This window comes from Aotus nancymaae, unplaced genomic scaffold (assembly GCF_030222135.1).
Source record: "Aotus nancymaae isolate 86718 unplaced genomic scaffold, 86718_ANA_hifiasm-v0.15.2.pri h1tg000088l, whole genome shotgun sequence".
Lineage (NCBI taxonomy): Eukaryota > Metazoa > Chordata > Mammalia > Primates > Aotidae > Aotus > Aotus nancymaae.
In genome coordinates, this window is record NW_026988503.1 from 9,582,811 (window position 1) to 9,604,946 (window position 22,136).

At 34.4% G+C, this 22,136-nt stretch overlaps 1 protein-coding gene across 1 annotated transcript in view; it reads right to left on the minus strand.

Annotated features, from left to right (window-relative positions):
- Window positions 1–22,136, minus strand: part of KLHL1 (kelch like family member 1) — a 411,066-nt gene that overhangs the window by 289,475 nt on the left and 99,455 nt on the right. The window lies entirely within an intron of this gene.

Consider the following 22,136-nt stretch of genomic DNA (forward strand, 5'->3'; position numbering starts at 1 on the left):
AAAATTATAATATTCATGTAATTCATATATTTTGTAATTTTAAAATAGAAGGGAGAGATGATGGGACAAAAGCCATCTGAAGAAATAATGGCCAAGAATTTTCAAAACTGTGACAGTTCAGGAAGGACATTCAAGCTAACTGGACTTAAACACGCTTTAATCATATGGAACCACCTAATACGCTTATGTGGAAAACATAACATTTAATTAAACCTCTTCCTCTTGAGACACAGAACCAAAGCTATGCAAAAAAAAGTTGGAGAGTCTTACTAGTATAATGTAAACAACAAAAAAAACCACATTATTTTTGAAAAAGAAAATATGTAATTGATATTACTTCCAGAAGATGTGTTTGTGCACACTGAAAATCAGAGACAATCTACAGAGAAACTAAATTCTAAATCCACCACAATTACGTGTGTTCTCTGTTACCTACAATATTTATCTACACAATATGGCTATTTTCATCAGACTTTACAAGTTCTCCTTTAAATATTTGAAATTAATACAAACTTTGCTGTACCATATGTTTGCCTTTCACAAGTTTGCAAATTACAACCCCAGAATATGGCCACTTCTCAGCATATATTTTAAGAATTCAGGCTCAGGCACATGTAGCAAGAACAGCAGAATTCTTCCACATGTTAACACATTGAATAGAAAAGTCACAACATGCATTGCAGGGTGCATTTTAAGATTTAGAATGAACATAATATTGACTCTCAGGTACAAAAGATAATTAAGTCAGGATTTGTAGGCTGCCAAATAGGCCAAAACTGCCTGCAAAAGAAACCCTGACGCTTCGGGTCTGGTACGCAAACTGCATGACTAGGGTTTAAAATTCAACATATTAGAAACACCTCTGAAGAATGGCTCCAGATTAGTTTAAATAGAGTTTGAAATAAAAGCTCTATACAAGTGTCTATTAACCATAGGTTAAATAAAATATTCTGGGCAGAATTTTTTATACCTCATTAAGATTTCATAGTCTAGGAAAAGTTATTAAGAAAATTATTTAATTTACTTTGTCTTTTGTTGTCCAAGTTGTGGGGGGTGCACTATTAAAGCAAAGGGTGAGATAAATAGAACTGAAATATATAGAAAACAAAAGAAGGAAACAACTTGGTGAGACCCTGGAAGACGGGGTGGGGGAGGGGAAGGACATAGTATTTGAAAAGGGTTATTCAAAGTCAGAAAGTTAACTACTGTCAAGATAGTACCTTCTTTTACCTAATCTAGCTATCACAATCAATCTCAAATATAATACAGATTTGGACCTTTTCTGACAAATTTGAAAGCGATTTGAAAGAATGGAATTAAAAGAACAGAGAGTTAGATACTAGGTTCAAAAATTATTTTAAGTTCCAGCTCTTTCCTAGATTTTTTTTCTAAAACTTCTTATGCTTTAAGTCTCTTCATATGATATCTGAGAACAAGTTTCTTCTCTTCAAGGTCATCGATCTGTCAGATAAATGGTTATGACTGTTTCACTTGATTTTCTCTCACACATTTCCTCATATATCATTTCACGACCTAAGACTTTAGTGGGATCCTTTCTCCTCAACCCTATGCTTATAATTTTCAAATAAATTTTCACAACAGAACACTTATGATTTTTAAGATAATATGTATTATTTAACCTTCTTGCCATCACATATCCAACCTACTAATTTAACAAAGGAGACTTTAACATTTTAGTAAATTTACATTATATCTTTACCACGTTTTCTACAGATATTAAATAAAAACCAGACATTGAATTATTTTGCTGTTTTTACCAATGTTGCATATCAGCTTGAAAAAAAACTTTAAAGTATCTTTCCAATCTAAAAGTCCCTAACACAATGATCTGAAACTCTAACTTTTGTCTTTATTTTGGCCCATATAAAGCTTGAAGTTATAAGAAATGCAATTTTAAAAGTACAACATGACTTCTTCTTATCAAATTTAAAGATTTGTTTAAGTTTTCTTCAACCTAACATACATAAAAATAAAATGAGGCCGGGTACGGTGGCTCAAGCCTGTAATCCCAGCACTTTGGGAGGCCGAGACGGGTGGATCACGAGGTCAAGAGATCGAGACCGTCCTGGTCAACATGGTGAAACCCCGTCTCTACTAATACAAAAAATTAGCTGGGCATGGTGGCGCGTGCCTGTAATCCCAGCTACTCAGGAGGCTGAGGCAGGAGAATTGCCTGAACCCAGGAGGCGGAGGTTGCGGTGAGCGGTGATCACGCCATTGCACTCCAGCCTGGGTAACGAGCGAAACTCCGCCTCAAAAAAAAATAAAATAAAATAAAAAAAATAAAATAAAATGAATCTTCTTATCAAATTTAAAGACGTGTTTAAGTTTTCTTCAACCTAACATACATAAAAATAAAATGAATAAAATTTTCTTGATCTCTTGAACTCCTCAAACCATAGTTATGATATTCTATTTCCTTTCATACCCACATCTTGAAAGAATTTTCTTCATGTCTTAACTTCAGTTCTTGACCCTCCAAAGACTCCTTCATCTATTGCAATTTGATTTCTAGAACTATCCATCTAATGGAACTACTTCTGACAAGGACAGTGTCTTTCTTCTTGCTATCTTTAGCTTATATTTTAATTTCCTGTCATAACTGTTGCGAAGTGACCGGCATACTTTATTGTTCCTGTGCTAAACGGTTCAGGACTCAATCAATATTCTTTACTCTCTCTGTACCAAATGATTCTGAAGTGAAACATGTTTCCCTATTTAGTTGTTAAACAATATTGGAATCAGACAGAAATAACTTAGTTACTTCCTTAAGGAAAGAGTTACTTCTGAAGATTAGATTGTTAACTAGTAACAAAAAATAGAAAACAATTACTCATGTGTTTTTACTTTATGACCTAGTGAGTGCAAATACAAAACTGTGCTGTTACTATTTCTTCCCATTGCCAACCAGTTCCTCAGCCTTCAATGACTTCTTGGTCACAAATCCCTATCACACGTTGTAAGTTCCTGTATGATCTGATGCTTTCTAAAATTTGTGTGATCCTTCAAACCAAACTCTAATTTAAATTCCAATTTCTGCAATATGTCATACCACTTTCCTCTATAGTATTCCACACACATGTATTTCCTTACCTGGAACCTTCACCACACACTGACATTCCCATGGCAAACTACTCCTTCAGAATTCAGTTTAAATATCACAACCTTCAGAAAGCCTTATGTTTTTCAGTGAATTGTTTTATCTTTACTTTAAAAAGATTCAGGGGGTACATGTGCATTTGACACATGAGTACTGAGGAGAAAGCCTTATCTCAATCCTTACTGCTTGTGGGCCGGGGTTACCTACCATGTTGTAAGTATGTTTTAAATACATCTCTGCCATATCAAACATTTTAGGAGTTCAATAACTATGTTTCGAATAAATGCATAAAAATCTTCTATGACAAGATGGTTTGGTCAGATACTAATTTTAGTTTGTCTAAATTAAACTGGTTTTTGTTCTGGTTTTAGTTTCCACAGACCACACAAATGTGTCACTCAGAATAGCTACCACTAAATAAACAAGCAATGGAATGTATACCCCAAAAGCTAACAGATGCCTGGCACTATTTAGTAAATGTTGGTGGCATGTTTAGATTCAGTAAATGTTGGTGGCATGAATTCTAAATTTTGAATATCAAATAGTATCTAGAGCTCATGAGAAACAAACAAATAAACAAGACATAAAATAACTGCTGTAACCAGAATACATACATTCTTGTACTTCTCTGGCAGTACAACTGTGCACATTATGACAATACTAAAGATTACACTAAATATAGCAAATAAAATACCTTTAAATCATTTAAGTAAATAAGATATATTAATTGTAAACAGGATTTCTGGCTGACTAGATTCAGACTTTTTTTTTTTTATGTCAGTGACTAAGAGAAGAACATTTATTACAAAATAAATGTGAAAGCAGTTTTTTTCCTAAGTGATAAGGGTTAGCTTTTGTTTTGAGAAAAATATTTTAAAGAACATTTTGTAATATCAATAAAGAAATCACTCTTACATACACAGTTCTTAGGCAAAGACCTGACTATAGTAAAAGATGAAATGACATGAAAACTTTTACTTAAGTGAAAATTTTAACTGTTTTGGCCCTGAAAATTTAGTGTATATTTAACGCAATGTAGATATCTTCAGATTATATTTGCATTAGAGACATATTTATTCTAATTTTAAAAGATATTTCTGAGTAGTGGGAAACTGAACATTTATTATTTTCTACCTTTTAAAATAATGCTCACATATTTTATATCAGGCATACATTATTTTAAACAACATAAAGTTATTCTTACAAAAAAAAAAATCAAAGTTCAAAAAGTGACCAAAAAGAAAAAAATACATCTAAGGAAATGCTAACACGCTTTCTTCAAATCAAAAGAATGTGAACATAATTGTGATTTTAAAACTGCAATTATGATACATAAACCATATATAATTAGAATAAAATGATTAAAAGAGAAGACGAAGTAATAACTACAATAACTTTTTCAGGAAAGGGTAATATAAGTATGTGAATACTGACATAAAAACTTTTAAATGTTGGAAGAGAATAAATTGTACAGTTTTTTTGGTTGTTTCTTCACTTTGCAATGAAAGTTTAGCTGTTATCAGTTTCAAATAACTTGTTATTATAAGGTATATTTTGTAACCTTTATAGTAACTATAAAACAGAAACCTGTAATAGACACATTAGAAATAAAAAGCAAGAAATCAAAACATACTACTAAATAAAATTTCTTAACCTCAAAGGAAGACTGAAAGAGAGAACCAAAGTAAGAAAGAATCTACCAAACAACCAGAAAACAATGAGCACAATGGCAGTAGTAAATTCTTCCTTGTCAATAATTATCTTCAATGAAAATGAATTATTCAGTTAAAAGACATGGATTAGCTGAATGGCTATACCTATGCAAGTAGAAGCCAAAAAAGAACAGGACCAACTATAACAGTTATTTCAGACAAAATAGACTTTAAGACAAAAATTAAGAAAATATAAAGATGGCCATTATATGATGATAAACAGGCCAATTCGTCAAGATAATATAACAATTTTCATACTGGAAATCTCAGGTAAGGGAAGAACGGATATTCAGAACAAAAAGGGAAAAATTAAATTGTCCCTGTTTGCAGATGATATGATTTTATACGATGAAAATCTTATAGACTCCACCTTGAATGTGTTAGAAATAATAAATGATTTCTGTAAAGTTGCAAGATATAAAATCAAAATGTAAAATTAGTAGTATTCTTCTACCTTAACAGCAAACTATTTGAAAAAGAAATCAAGAAAGCACTCCCACTTAAAGTATCTATTTTAAAGACCCTAAAGATAAAGATAATACAGAGAATGCAAGATTTCTACAATGAAAACTACAAAATACTGACTAAAGCAAATGAAGACGATATTAATAACTGAAAAGGTATCCTATGTTCATTGGTTAAAATAAATATTTTTTTAAAATGCTGATACCACCTACAGTGATTTGCAGATTCAATAAAATCACTATCAAAATACTAATGACATTTTTCAAATAAATGGTAAAAGCAATCTTGAAATTTGTATGAAATTTATATGGAAAAGATCCCAAATATCCAAAGCCACTTTGAATAAAAAATAAACAAGCTGGAGGCATTATACCACCTGACTTTAAAATATACTGTGCTCAGTGTGGTGGTTCTCACCTATAGTCCTAGCACTTTGGGAGGTCAAGGCAGAAAGATCTCTTGAAGCCAGGAGTTTGAGACCAGCCTGGGCAACAATGTAAGACCCCATCAAGAAAAGAAAGAAAGAAAAGAATGAAAAGAAAGAAAAAGAAAGAAAACAAACAAAGAAAGAAAAGAAAGGAAAGAAAGAAAAAAGGAAGGAAGGAAGGGAGAGAGAGAAAGAAAGGAAGAAATGAATGAGAGGAAAGAGAGGAAAGAAAGAAGGAAGGAAGGAAGGAGGGAGAAAAGAAAAGAAAACCTGGGTTAGGCTTAATGGTAAACTCCTGGAACCCTTGCTACTTGGGAGGCTATGGCAGAGGGTCACTTGAACCCAGGAGTTAGAAGCTGCAATGAGCTGTCCTCATATCACTGCACTCTGGCCTTGGTGACAGAACAAGCCCCTGTTTCAAAAATAAATAAATAAAATGAGCTATACTACAAAGCAATATTAACCAAAACAGCATGGTACAGGCATATAAATAGATACATAGACCAATGGAACAGACTAGAGAACCAAGAAATAAATCCATGCATTTATGGCCAACTAATTTTTGACAAAGGCACCAAGAACCCACAATAAATGATGCTTGGGAAACTGGATATTCAAATGCAGAAGAGTGAAACAACATCCCTAACTCTCACTACTTAAAATCAACTAAAAATAGATTAAAGCCTTAAATGTAAGACTTAGGTAAAATTACTAGAGGAAAATATAGAGAAGTTGCCTTATGACATTGGTCTGGGCAAGGACTTTTTTGGATGAGATCTCCAAATCACAGGAAACATGTAAAAACAGACAAGCAGGAATAATACAGGAGTTAAAAAGAAATTATTTAGGCAGATAGTGAGGGTAAGGATGTCCTTGGTAAGGTTTCCCTTTTAATAAAAAGCAGCCTCCATATCATTTTTTTTCTGACAAAAAGCAGCCTGCAACATCAAGCTGCAGACATAGATGAGCAAGCTGGAAGCTTGCACAGGTGAATATTGGCAGCTGTGACAATAGGAAAAGGCTAACGGGAGGCCAGGCATGTTCATCATGGAAGGTCTGTCTTCCATTTTCATTGCCATCCACCTGTACAGTAAGGAGCAGACAACAAGTGCACCAGATAGAAAACCTATTTGCATAACAAAATATTAGGGTGGGGCAGCCAGCTTTTTTGACCTAGGTAAACATCACACCTGGTCCAACTAATCTTTGGGCCTTATGTAAATCAGATACCACCTTCTCAAGCTAGTCTATAAAACCTGTGCATTTCACTACAGGACTGGAAGACCCACTTGGGCACTCCTCTATCTCTGCAGGAGAGAGAGTTATTTTCTTTTCTTTTTCTTTTTCCTATTAAACCTCCACTCTTAACTTTACTCCATGTGTGTCTTAACTTTACTCCATGTATGTCCTTGATTTCCTTGGCATGAGGCAAGGGACCTCAAGTATTACCACAGACCAGTGATGCCACTTCTGGATTATGTCAGCCTAAGAACTTCTGAGCAGGCCAGGCGCAGTGGCTCAGGCCTGTAATCCCAGCACATTGGGAGGCCAAGGCAAGTGGAACCCATGAGGTCAGAAGTTCAAAACCAGCTTGGCCAACATGGCAAAACCTAGTCTCTATGGAAAAAAAAAAAAATACGAAAATTAGCTGGGCGTGGTGGCAGGTGCCTATATTCCTAGCTACTTGGGTGACTGAGGCAGGGAGAATTGCTTGAACTTTGAGACGGAGGTTGCAGTGAGCTGAGATTGTGCCACTGCGCTCCAGCCTGGGCGAGCGAGACTCCATCTGAAAAAAACAAAAACAAACAAACAAAAACCACTGTGCGGGAAAAAAAAAAAAAAAAAAAGAAACAATCGAAAAGTGAAGAGGCAGCTTACTGTATGGGAGAAAATATTTGCAAACTGTGCACCTGACAAGGAGATAACACTCAGAATATATAAGAAACTCAAACAAGTCAATAGCAAAAAAACAAACAAACAAAAAACCAATCTGAGTTTAAAGTAGGCAAAAGCACTGACTAGACATTTCTCAATAGAAGACATACAAATGGCCAATAGATATATGAAGAAAAATGAAAAATGTTTAACTTTATTAATCATCAGAGAAATGCAAATCAAAACCACAATAAAATATCACCTTATAACTGTTAGAATGGTTGTCATCAAAAAGTAAAAAAAATATATATATAACAAATACAGGTGAGATTATGTAGAAAGGGAAACTCTTACATACTGTTGGTAGGAATGTAAATTAGAACAGCCATTATAGACAACAGTATAGAGGCTCTTAACAAAAAACAGAGTATCATATGATCCAGCAATTCCACTACATGGGTATATACCCAAAGGAAATGAGATGAAATATATCAGCAACCCCATTTTATTACAACAGTATTCACAATAGGCAAAATTGCTGATCAGACTAAGTGTTCCTCAAAGGCTGAATGGATAAACAAAAATGTGATGTATATATATGACACACACACAAAAACAATGGAATACTATCCATCAACAAAAAAGAATGAAATCCTGTCATTTGCAACGTGAATGATCCTGGAGGATATTACTTTAAGTAAAATAAGCCAAGTACTGAAGGACCAATATTATTATGTCCTCACTCATGTGTAGAATCTAAAGAAGTTGGTCTCATATAAGTAAAGAGTAGAATAGTTGTTACCAGAGGCTGGGGAGAAGAGAGAGAAGGGGAGAATGGGGACAGATTAATCAATTAATACAAAGATAAAGTCAGAAGGAATAAGTTCTGTTGTTCTATTGAACAGTAGGCTGACTATAGTTAACAGTAATTTATTGTGTATTTCAAAATAGCCAGAAGAGAGGGTTATATATGTTCTCATCAGAAAGAAATGACAAGTGTTTGAGGTGATGGATATGCTAATTGTCCTTATTGTATCATTGCACATTGTATACATGCATGGAAATATCACACCGTACTCCAGAAATATGTACAATTATTATGTATCAACTAAAAACAAACAAAAACTTCAAACATCAAGATAATCTTACTCTATGGTTGACATTAAATCATTCTTACTTCAACATAGAATTACCATAAATTTAGAAAACTATGCTAATTATATTCTGCTACATGTTTTATTCTTATGGAGTACTGCCAAAAAAATGTTCATTATGAAAATAAGATATGTTGATGTTTGGTAAGAGATTTGTAATGTTATCTAAATATGTATATTCAGAAGAAGATTTCTCCTACCAAAATTTTGCTTCCATAATTCTGTACTCTCAGAGATGACTCAGTGTTGAGGGGATAGGGAATGAAAGTGATGTTAAGATACTTGATATATTTAATAATTTAAACTTTTGACATAGTTATTATTTTTAAGCATTAATGCCCAAAATTGATGAAATTCTTACTGATTATGATCATAGTGATCTTTTCATAACAGACAAGAAATCTTTGTATTAGATATCCAACAGTAAATACTTGGCGATAAATTAACCACACCTTTTTTAGAACATGAATAACCAGATATAAAATATATGTTTATACAAATATAGATGTACACTAAACTATTTGAAATTATTATAAGATAGTTCTTATGTGCCATCTAAAATACCACTTCCTTTAAAATACCTTAATATTCACTAGAAGTAAACCACATTTGCTCTATTCAAATTCGCCATTCTCAATGTATCTCTGACTACAACAAAAATACTAATTAAACCCGTGGTATTACTTCTGTTCTTCAAATAAACCAGTATAGAATAAAAAAGCTAGTTACTTTCTTTTTAAAGCAGAAACTCTTTGAACTATGAGTATTGCTTTATAAATTCTCTCTGATACAATAATAAAAGAAAAATATTTTCTTGTAGCGATTACCTTGGAGAGATAAACTCAGTAGAACTTCAAAATGGATGCTGAAAATTACAAATGAACTTAATGTGGTTTACTTATATTTTCAGCTATTCAATAAAAATAAGCTTTCCTACTGCCTTCCTGGTGAAGTGTCACAAAATAAAAACATTTAAATAACTTTAGGTCAAAGGAAAGAAAAAAGGAAGTGAAAAAGAAAGGAGGTGGAATAAAGGGAATGAGGGAAGGAGGGAGAGTGGAACTAAAGAAGGATGGAAGGAAGGAGAGAATGACTGCTCAGGAACTCTTCCCCATTCTTTTACCTAATGATAACGATTGTCCTGATTTCTTACAATGAAGATTTGTTTTGACTCTCTTTGAAATTTATATGAATGAGGCTTAGAGCAAAATATACAGATTAAAAGTAGAAACATATATCTATAGTAATATGGGTAATACACATATAGATATTTATACAAATATAGGTATCCTGAGTACAAAAATTCCAGAATAATGGAACTAAAAGAACAATAACTACAAAAAGATACATTAAATGTAGAATAAACTGCTGCTTACAAGCAAGTCCAAAGACTGTTTCATTTCCATTTTCTTTTTTTAATAGTTTTAACTTTTATTTTAGGTTCAGGAGTACATGGGCAGGTTTGTTATAGAGGCGAACTTGTGACTCAGGGGTTTCATGTACAGATTAATTTGTCACCCAGGTACTAAGCATAGTACTAAATAGCTATTTTTTTTTCCCTGAACCTCTCCTTGCTCCCACCCTACACCCTCAAGTTGGTCCCAGTGTCTGTTCTCTTATTTCTGTCCATGTGTTCTCATTATTTAGCTCCTACTTTTAAGTGAGAATACGTGGTGGTGTTTGGTTTTCTGTTCCTGCATTAGTTGCTAAAAATAATGGCCTACAGTTCCATCCACGTTCTTACAAGGACATGATCTCATTCTTTTTTATGCTTGCATAATATTCCATGCTGTGCATGTACCACTTGTCTTAATCCAGCCTACAGTTGTTAGGCATTTAGGTTGACTCCCTATCTTTGCTATTTTGAATAGTGCTGCAATAAGCACATGCATTTGTGTTTTTATGGTAAAATAATTCATATTCCTTCAGGTATATATTCAGTAGTGAGATTGCTGGGTTGAATGCTAGTTCAGTTTTTAGTTCTTTGAGGAATCACTACACTGTCTTACACAATGAATGAAAAATTCACACTCCCCACCAGCAGCGTATAAGTGTTCCCCTTCCTCTGTAACCTTGCTAGCATCTGTTATTTTTTGACTTTTTACTAGTAGCCATTCTGACTGGTGTGAGATGATATCTCATTGTGTTTTTGATTAGCATTTCTTTAATAATTAATGATGTTGAACATTTTTTCATAAGACTATTGGCTGCAAGTATGTCTTGTTTTGAAAAGTGTCTTCATGTCTTTGCCTAACTCTTAACGGGGTTGATTGTTTTTGTTTTTGCATGTGTGTTTGCTTAAGTTCCTTACAGATTCTGGATATTAGACCTTTTCGCAGATATATAATTTGCAAATATTTCCTCTAATTCTGTAGGTCGTCTGTTTGTTCTGTTGATAGTTTCTTTTGCTGTGCAGAGGCTCTTTAATTAGATCTCACTTGTCAATTTTTCGTTTTGTTTCAATTGCTTTTAGCATTTTAATCATAAAATCTTTGAGAGTTTCTATGTTCAAAATAGTATTTTCTAGGTTATCTTCCAGGATTTTTATAGGTTTATCCTTTACATTTAAGTGTTTAATCCATCCTGAGTTGATTTTTGTATATAGTGTAAGAAAGGGGCTCAATGTCAGTCTTCTGCATGTAGTTACCCAGTTATCCCAGCACCATTTAGTTAACAGGGAGTCCTTTCCACGTTGCTTGTTTTTGTCAGCTTTGTCAAAAATCATGGTTTTGGCTTTATTTCATTTATTTCTCTGTTCTGTTCCATTGGTCTGTTTCTTTTTGTACGAGTACCATGTTGTTTTGCTTGCTGTAGTATTGTAGCACAGTTTGAAGTCAGGCAATGTGATTCATCTAGCTTTGTTCTTTTTGCTTAGGATAGTCTTGGGTATTCAGGCTCCTTGGTTCCATATGAATTTGAAAATTGGTTTTTCTAGCTCTGTGAAGAATATTATCAGTAGTTTGATGGGAATATCATTGAATCTATAAATTGCTTTGGGCAATACAGCCATTTTAATAATATTGATTCTTCTTATCCAAGGATATAAAATGTTCTTCCATTTGTTTATATAATTTATTTGAGGATTGTTTTGCAATTCTCATTGTAGAGATTAGCACCACTCTCATTAGCTGTATTTCTAGGTGTTTTATTCTTTTTTTGGCAACTGTGAATGAGATTGCTTTCTTGATTTGACTCTCAATGTTAGTGTATAGGAATGCTACTAATTTTTGTATATTTATTTTGTATCCTGAAGCTTTGCGGAAGTTGCTTATCTGCTTAAGGAGCTTTGAGGCAGAGACTATGGGGTTTTCTAGGTATAGAATCACGTAACTTGCAAACAGGGGTAGTTTGACTTCCTCTCTTTCTATTTGTATGCCTTTTATTTCTTTCTCTTGACCAACTGTTCTATCAGCAGAAACCCTATAAACTAGAGGGGATTGGAGGCCGATATTCAACAATCTTAAAAAAAGTAAATTCCAATCAGTAATTTCATATCTGGCCAAACTAAGCTTCACAAGCAGAGGATAAATAAGATCCTTAATAGACAAGCAAATGCTGAGGGAATTTGTTGTCAACAGAACTGCCTAACAAGAGCTCCTGAAAGCAGCACTAAATATGGAAAGACCATTACCTGCCACTATGAAACTCACTTAAGTTCACAGACCAGTGACCTTAAAAGCAACCACACAGGCAAGTGTACATAATAACTAGCCAAAACTCAATGCCTGGATAAAAATCCACATGTATCAATACTAACCTTGAATTTAAATGGGATAAATGTTCCAATTAAAAGCCAAAGAGTGGCAAGCTGGATAAAAAAGCAAGAGCCAGGGGTATGCTGTCTTGAAGAGACCCATCTCACCTGCAGTGACATGCATAGGCTCAAAATAAAGAGATGAAGAAAAATCTACCAAGCAAATGGGGGAAAAAAAAACAACAAGAGTTGCAATCCTAATTTCAAACAAGAAAGACGTTAAACCAACAAAGATCAAACAAGGCAAAGAAGAGCATTACATAATGGTGAAGAGTTCAGTTCAACAAGAAGACCTAATTATCCTAATTCTATATGCACCCAACACAGGTGCACTGATTCATAAAACAAGTTCTTACAGACCTAAGAAGAGACTTAGATTTACACATAATAACGATGGGAGACTTCAACACTGACAGAATTAGATCATTGAGTCAGAAAATGAACAAAGAGATTCAGGATCTGAACTCAATATTTGACCAAATGGACCCAAGAGACATCTCCAGGATTCTCTGCTCAAAGATGACAGATTATACATATTATTGTTGCCAAATAAACACACTCAGAAATGACACAGGAGACATAACCACTGATCACCAAGAAATACAAATAACCCATTAGAGACTACTATGAACATCTCTATGCAACAAACTTGAAAATTTAGAAAAAATGGATAAATCCCTGGACATATACATTGATTTAATCCCTGAACAGACCAATAATGAGCTCTGAAACTGAATCAGTAACAAATAGCCTAGCAACCATAAAAAGCTTGGGACAAGAAGGATTCACAGCCAAATTCTGCCAGTTGTATGGAGGAGCTAGTACCACCACTACTGAAGCGATTCCAAAAACGTGAGGCAGAGAAACTCCTCCTCAACTCATTCTAAGAAGCACCTCTGGTAGACCCAGAGCTAATCATGATAGGAGAATTTAATATTATAATGAATAAGGGCATTTTATATATGAATTATTTTACCCACTTCTGCACAAAATGTACTTTCCATTTTGTTGATATTAAAGCTGCAGTTCTTGAAGTGTTGCCCCTCTATATCAACATCACCTGTGAACTTGCTAGGAATGCAAAGTATTAGGCACCATCTCACACCTACTGAGTCAAGCCCTCTAGGAGGTTCTGATGAATGATCAAGTTTGATAATCACTGACACAGAATATTAGTATATGCCTTGGCTGGAAACTTTGAAATAGATTGAAACACTTCATTTTACTAAATTACTATAAATCTTGTTATAATTGAAATATCTGTGTCATTGTTTTTTTTCTAATAATTCATTAAGTTTAATTCAGCACAAATGTATTGAGTGCCTACTCTTAGGTCTCGTATTCTAGGACTGAAATACCTAATGATAAACATATTAAAATCTTTTTTGAGCAACTCAGAGCAACTAGTTGAGGAAAACAAATAATAACCAAAATAGGGCCAGGTGCGGTGGCTCACGTCTGTAATCCCAGCACTTTGGGAGGCCGAGGCGGGCGGATCACGAGGTCAAGAGATGGAGACCATCCTGGTCAACATGGTGAAACCCCGTCTCTACTAAAAATACAAAAAATTAGCTGGGCATGGTGGCGTGTGCCTGTAATCCCAGCTACTTAGGAGGCTGAGGCAGGAGAATTGCCTGAACCCGGGAGGCGGAGGTTGCGATGAGCCGAGATCGTGCCATTGCACTCCAGCCTGGGTAATAAGAGTGAAACTCTGTCTCAAAATAAATAAATAAATAAAAATAACCAAAATAACCGATAAGTGCTATGATAATATAATAATTTGAACTCTGAAATAAGAAAGGAAGCTGAATCACCTGAATTTGTATACAGATTGTGGAAACAGAAAGAAGTCTGTGTGGATAAATACGTTCTGTAGGCCAGGCGCGGTGGCTCACGCCTGTAATCCCAGCACTTTGGGAGGCCAAGGCAGGTGGATCACGAGGTCAAGAGATCGAGACCATCCTGGTCAACATGGTGAAACCCCATCTCTACTAAAAATACAAAAAATTAGCTGGGCATGGTGGTGCGTGCCTGTAATCCCAGCTACTCAGGAGGCTGAGGCAGGAGAATTGCCTGAACCCAGGAGGCGGAGGTAACGGTGAGCTGAGATCGTGCCATTGCACTCCAGCCTGGGTAACAAGAGCGAAACTCTGTCTCAAAAAAAAAAAAAAAAAAAAAAAAAAAAAAAAAATACGTTCTGTAGCTAGACTTAGAGGATAAGCAGACGGTTGATGTTATTACAATCTACTTTGTAGATGAGAAGACAGAAACTCAAAAGGCCAAAAATTTCATATGAGACCACAAAACTAGAATATAATTAGTCTGGAATTTAAGTCAATACTTCTGGATACATATTGGTCTCTCATCTACCCTTATTTTACTTAGTTATTCCAAAAGGCGAAGAAACCAGCTAAAGAAACCTTTTACGTAAAAGGCTGAACCAAGAATTACATTTTGACTTCCTTATCCTTATGCTAAAGCTCTTCCTTTCATCCACTATGTCATTGCAAGACAACTCACAAAGTAGGATATAAAATGAATTACTTAAATAAATTAGTGAAGAAGGGCATATAGTCAATATAAGAGATAATTTGTTTTTCCTTTTTTACTCTTTCTATATAAATATGCTCCAAAGGGGGAAAAAAAACACATGCCTTTCTTAGAGTGTCAGTAACTCAGCTGAATTTTTAAAACCATATTGATTGGTAAATATTCCCAGATAAAAATTAAACTGTCATGAGCAGGCCTACTCATTTTAAGTGGCAACTGCCACAATTTATTTGCCTATATATATATAAGTATGTTCAATCTTATATTGGATGAATGTCACGTTGACCCCCTATTGACTTCAGTAGTAACAATACTATGTTCCAGAAGCTGAAGAAGAGACCTAGAATGAATGAATGAAATATAGGGCTTATTGAGGGGAACTTACAAACAAGGATGGTCCAGTGGTAGGGAGATATACCTCAGAACCACAACTGCTTGTAAACAGCATGCAATTTATATAGCATTTTCACTTAGCACTCGTCACCTGATAACATCCACCTGGCAATCTTCATTTAACTCAAAATGAAAGTCCTTGACCCTCTGTTCTGCCTGCATTCCATGGGATTAAATGGAATTCCTCATAGTAAGTAATGAATCTCCAGGTTGGCCACTCCTGGATTCCTTAGTTCAGGACTCTAAACACATATCTGAACAATGAAGAATGAGAAAGAGTTCGGTGTAATATTTTTCCCATTCCCTCTCTCATATGGCACTTTCCCTTCATATATTCCTCCAAGAGCTAGTCCGTCTGACACAGTCACTCCATGTTGTCATGTTGACTCTAAATTCCAGGTGTATTATTTCTCCCCCTTGTCCCTTCAGACCTAGAGGTAATAATGGATTCCCACTTTCCTAGTCTGGATGTCTTATTATTTAATTTGTTCCCCAAACACTGAAATACCTAGGTAAATAGTTTCTTCAATTAAATATTTTCATTGTAAACAACCAGGAAGAATTTCTTTAATGTAAAGACATTTTCTTATTAAAATGTTTGGTACCACGAATGACCCCAAGTTACTGGCATCAGAATGGGAATTTCAAAGCCTTATATATTTGAGAAATACAGAGATGATCTTGCTAGGTTGGAAATGGAGCACAAACAATCCATTGTTTGGTATCACATTTATTCAAAATATCCAGAGCAGAGATATGGAATATAGAACCGATGAAAGACAAAGATTTGGGTCATTAACTACATACTGAAAAAATACTTTAGCAACAATGGAAATTATAAAGAGTTTACGCTGGGCTTGAGAATGTACAAGGGACTAATGATAAGCTTAGGGCCTATGACTCCAAACTCAAAGCACAGATGAACAGGGAAGCTTTTATGATCTAAAATGACTTATATCTCTAGTAGCATCAGGACAAACATATGGAAGAATCAGGCCCCAAATCTAATTGTGATACAAAACATAATGACTGTTTACTACTCACGATCATAAAATTATGCTATGAGTGAGGCATGGTTGGGTAAGAGTGGAACTGTGAGACTTGGGGACAATTAGTGGACATGAACAAAGCCAAGAAACTTGAACTGTTTCCTTAAACCTTCTCTGCAGAAGAAGCATCACCTCCTTCAATGAGGAAACCTGCCCACTCTTGAAGCAAATCTTTTCAAAATCCTCACCAGGATTTTACTGGGAGCAGATGCTTTGCAATATGATGCTTATTTTTTAGGACCTGTCCTCCCATGCTTTATTCTCTCCAGGCTTATTCCTCCTATTTCAGCCCAAAGGGAAAAATCACAAGTTCTGCACTTGCAAGATATATCACACATCAAATAAATTACAATGCTGTGCTAACATATATAGACAAGTACCTCAGGAGCACCTACAGGAAAAGATTCAAAGGGTATCAGGTTAAGGTTGAACTGGGTGAAATGAATTGGTATGGTTCTACTTACCAAGAAATCAGAGGAGTGGATCTAAATCTTTTACGGATCTAAATTTTTTATGTAAGCCTCAAATAACAGGAGTTCTAGAATCTGTAATGCTAACATTTCTCAGGAATACTGTAGGTAAAAAATTTTAAAAAAATACTAATATATATGGCAATGATGCAGTGATTCTATCAAGGCCAGCCTATTCACCATATGTAGTGGATGGCCTAGAGAACATTCCCTTCACTATTACATTTTAAGACATTCACTGACATAGTCTGCTAAGCAAACTATAGACTCTGATGACACTACTGAATTGAGCTCTTTGATGTCTATAGCAACATTGTTCCAAAGACAATGTGGGCACTAGTGTCACTATAGATTCTTGCCAGTATCCCAGTCAAGCCGGTCACTTTTTAAGGATAAAGTTTTACTGTAAATTCAAATCATTTGATTATGCATTATCTATTTTTGCTATTTTTGCTTTCTTTCCATAACAACAAAGCAGTTATGACAAAAACCATATACCCCACACTCCCAATGCCTATGCTATTATTTACTATCTGGTATTTTACCCAAAAATAGTTTGGTGGCTTCTGTTATGATTCTAAGGGTAGAACATTGATTTATGTGTGTATATACATCTCTGGAGGTAAAAGTGTTGACCATCAGGTCCCTGTATGAAACAGCTGAACAGTCCATTGTGTTATTACTTGGCCTTTTTAATTAGAAAATGCATAGATCTTTTGTGTAGAAATCTGTATTGAGTCATCTGGTATTATTATGCTCTCTCTCCAAGTTATTTTATTTAAATTAGTTCAGAAATTCAGAAGCTTTACTGATTATAAGGGTAGATTCTTTAAAGAAAGAATCCTGCAAAATTGCTGTAAATCTGTAATGGAAATATCTATCCATGTTTTTCACAAGCATTACACATTGGAAAATGAAAAATATCAAAAATATTCCAGGAGTTATTAAATATGATCCATGATTATAAGTACCTCATAATCCTAAAATGCCACAATATCCACCAGACAGAGACTAAACCTTTGAAAGCCAGGTAATAAATTAATGTATTTGCTTATATCCCTACCCTAGTGTGTTCCACTAGATGGATGAGCTAAACCTCGTTATTTCCTTAGTCTCAGAATGCATAGTTGGAAAAGATATATTCAGAAACTGTCACAATTCTCATATTGAGGTGTTGACCCACACAAAGTCAGGTGTATTAAGAAAGAATGTGTCAATACAACTATCACCAGGCACCTAACACAGTGGCACACAAAAAGCTATACTGCATTCATAATGAATTTTCAAATAACAGTGTCACATTAAAAACTTGAAACAGGCTGGGAGCAGTGGCTCACACCCATAATCCCAGCACGTTAGGAGGCCCAGGCAGGTGGGTCAATAAACATGGGAGTGCATATGTCTGTTCAAGATCCTGATTTGAATCCTTTTGGATATATACACAGAAGTGGGATCACTGAATTACATAGTAGTTCTACTTTAACAATGTGAAGAACTGCAATGCTATTTTCTATGGTGATTGCACAATTTTACACTAAGGAAAAGGCACAAGTTTTCATAGGTCCTTTTACTGAAGACACTGCATGTAAAATTTAAGTGTTCTCCACCCACCAATTTACCAAGAAACTCTCAGGTCTACCAGCTTTGCCTCAGGCCCAAAAGCAAGAGAATCCTCTGCTTTAGGTCTGAGCTTTTGGACACGGTGTTCAGCACCTTTGGCCTTATGAGACAGAAGATCAAATGGTAGTAGAAATATTAATGACCGATAGGAGCAATCTATTGATTCTCTAACCAGCCAATTGGAGATTAGAGCTGCAAAAGTCTGCCTGAAAATCATATCCTAAGAGAGAACAGTGACTAGGAATCAACTGTGAACCCATTAACTGACTATAGCTCACAAAATCATAAAATAGAATATTGTACACCAGCATTCCATCATTATATACAAATGATTTATCTGAGAAAGAGTGAACAGGTCTAGAAGTAAATCACATGGAAATGTAACTCAATCCCCTTGGTACTTATTTCTGCTGTTTCATCACTTCTACCTCGATCAATAACTAGGACCTTAATTAGCTTGCTATTAATAGTAATGAATGACTGTAGACTTATCAACTTTAAACAACTAATTTCTGTAGGCCAAGAGTTTAGAAATCGGTTCTCTGATGGCTTGGGTCCTCTGAACATAGCCTCAGAAGGCTGCAATAAAGTTGTTGGCCAAACTACATTCTAGTCTGAAGGCTCAACCAGGAAAGAATATGTACCCAAGCTCACCTGTTTTGTTGGAAAACTCATTTCTTTGTGCCTCTAGAACTGATGACTCTGGCTTCTTGATCATAGGGTCATCAAACCTACTCATCCAACATGTATGGCTTAGTTTGACTACTACAGACCTTGAAAAGAATTAGTCTAATCTCTTTTCAAGATCATATGTGCATATTTACATCAGGGTTCAGGAAAATAATAGAAGTAGGAAAGAAAACAGTCCTTTTCCCCAATGGCAGGCAATGGGGGCTTGTCTAGCATGAGTTATATGGACCAAGAGAGTATCTACTTGAAGATCCAAATGAAAATAGAGAGATTAAGTGAAAACCACTGTCTCCAGAAAAGTTACAAATGTTAAAGGATTAAGAGATATGGGACCATTATCTGCATTAAGAATCTTCCTTGAATCTTATGAATGTGGTCAGGATTAGAGTTCCCTGATTACTTCCAAAGCTAACATACGACATTCTTCATGGTTGGTTAATTAGACTGAGTTTTGTAAAGTACTTGTATTTTTCAGGTTGCTAGACTAAATAATCAGTATATTAAGATCAACACATGTTTTCTACTTTTCATCACTCTCATTTAAGCCAAAACAGTATGACATTAATATTATTTCAGATAAAGTTACACTTTATACACTCAACACAAAATATCTTATCCTTTCTATGAGTCACAAATTAGTTCATTCAATTATTATTCGGTGAAATTATATTAAAATGTCTTATGGCTACAGTAGAACATACATTCACAGAGCTTATAGTTCAGTGAAGGCAAACAGACACTAAAGAAATTTTTTAAAATGTGTGTTTTGGAGGAATGTGGGCTAAGGAATAAAACAAAGGGAGAAGGGGGATATAGGAAACATTTGAGAAGATGAATGTCACAATTTCAGTATCAGGTATTTTGCTAAAACAAGATCCCTCAATGACTTAACCTATTTGTCTTGGTTAAAAATGAGATTATCTTTCACCTTGGCCCTCAGAGTACTTCTCAAGTACTTTTTATTCTGTGATAAGGTATTTTCTCTGAGTACTACTCATAAAATAAACAAATATTTTAAATGTATATAAATAATTCACTGGATCAGTTAATACAGTTAAATCTTTTAAAAATATTTTCTGTGCATTTATCTTATTTGGAAAAAAAACTATGAGGACCAAAGTGGAAATTTGTTTACATGGGTAAAGATTAATTGCAAGTACATGATAGAGAATTACTTTGGCAGTTATTCCTAGAGCAGCTTTAATTTTATGGCTTTACTAACTTTCATTTTCAGTTATTTAATAGGCTTATGTATTCCTTTAAGCATTATATATAATTTCTTTAAGAAGTTCACTTTTTCTATTATACTTTAAATGTAACGTTTATCTTAACAAATAACTTATTTATGCAGTTGTAATTCTCAAGTATAAACATTAAATCAAATGAAATCAATTACTTCTATGTGTAATAATATTTTAAATGGCTCCCATCACTCCCTTTTGTGAATTATCAGGATATACTGGTCTCCACTGAATTTTTTATATTGGTGTTCTGTAGAAAAGTAAAGATAAATATGGACATTTTCTAATTTCAAATGTATTTCTAATTGAGCAACTTCAAAGTATCTATAAAACTAATCTGCTACTAGATATTAGTACAAACATATTTTTCAATTAAAATTTAGATAAACAGAATAATAGGTTGCATAATAACATGAAATTTGGAAGTCAGCTTTGATGTAACATAATTTATACAAGAATTAACTGAAATAAATAAACATTTGGAAACACATATTTTCTTTAAATCTGTAAATAAGATAACTAAAGTTCAGTAACAGATGCCTATATGTAGTCTAGTAGAAATGCCAAAGGAGAGGTCCCTATGCCTTGGGGATTCAGTATAATCTTCAAGAAAATGATGACTCTGAATTAAGGCTTGAAAGATATGCAAGTATGTATGATAGAGTCAAATGGAGTATTTCAGCTCCAGAAGTGCCCATAAGCAGGGATAGAGAAGCACTACTACAATAAACTTTTGAGGAAGGATCTGGAATTAATTTGACATGGAAAGCAGTGCAGCAAGTGATAAGCTCTGCAAAATAAGCAGGATTTAGATCATGAAGTCCTTCTTTGCTTCCATAGTTATCCTGTTTATGAACTGCAGCCATTCAAAGATTTAAGGTCTCTCTCAAACTTCATTTTAAAATTACCCTAAATATCTCTGAATTCAGTGACAGTGAGTAGAATGCGAATCCTGTAGCTGTTAACAGTTTTTGCTACACTCTGCAGGCCATCTAGCCTGGAAGCCATAGGTATAACACATGCAGAGAAAATAGAGTGTAAAATTGTGTTGTTGCTTTTGATATATTTTGAACCAAATTTTGAGACTTGGATTTTACTTTTTTACAGTCATATCTTGTTATTCCATTTTAATGGTTCTACATTGTATTCTCAAATATTGGCACGAATGACACATTTTATTTTACTCACTTTAGATCTCAAGTTTTAAAATTTGAAATTCAGGGATTGTCTTTTACTTATAGTATACTAAGCAATTACTCAAGGAAACGAACATATAGCAAGTGCTTAATATTTTTGAATGAATGCTTTTTCTGGCAACATTAAAATAACATACCATTGTCAATTTTGTTCCCCTGTGATAAATGTAGATATAAACTTCCTATCCTTTCACACTATAATTACATCTGAAAACAGATTTTTTAAATTGATGAACATTTTCCATTTGATAGAAAATTATTATAATATGCAACAGCACTGAGTGACTGTTCTCAAGATGAATTTCAAAAGTATATTTTGCAACTGGTAATTTTTCTTGTCGATTTAGCATAGATTTGGCAAAGTTTTATTGTTTATTTTTTTTTAAGTTCTGAGGTACATGTGCAGGATGTGCAGGTTT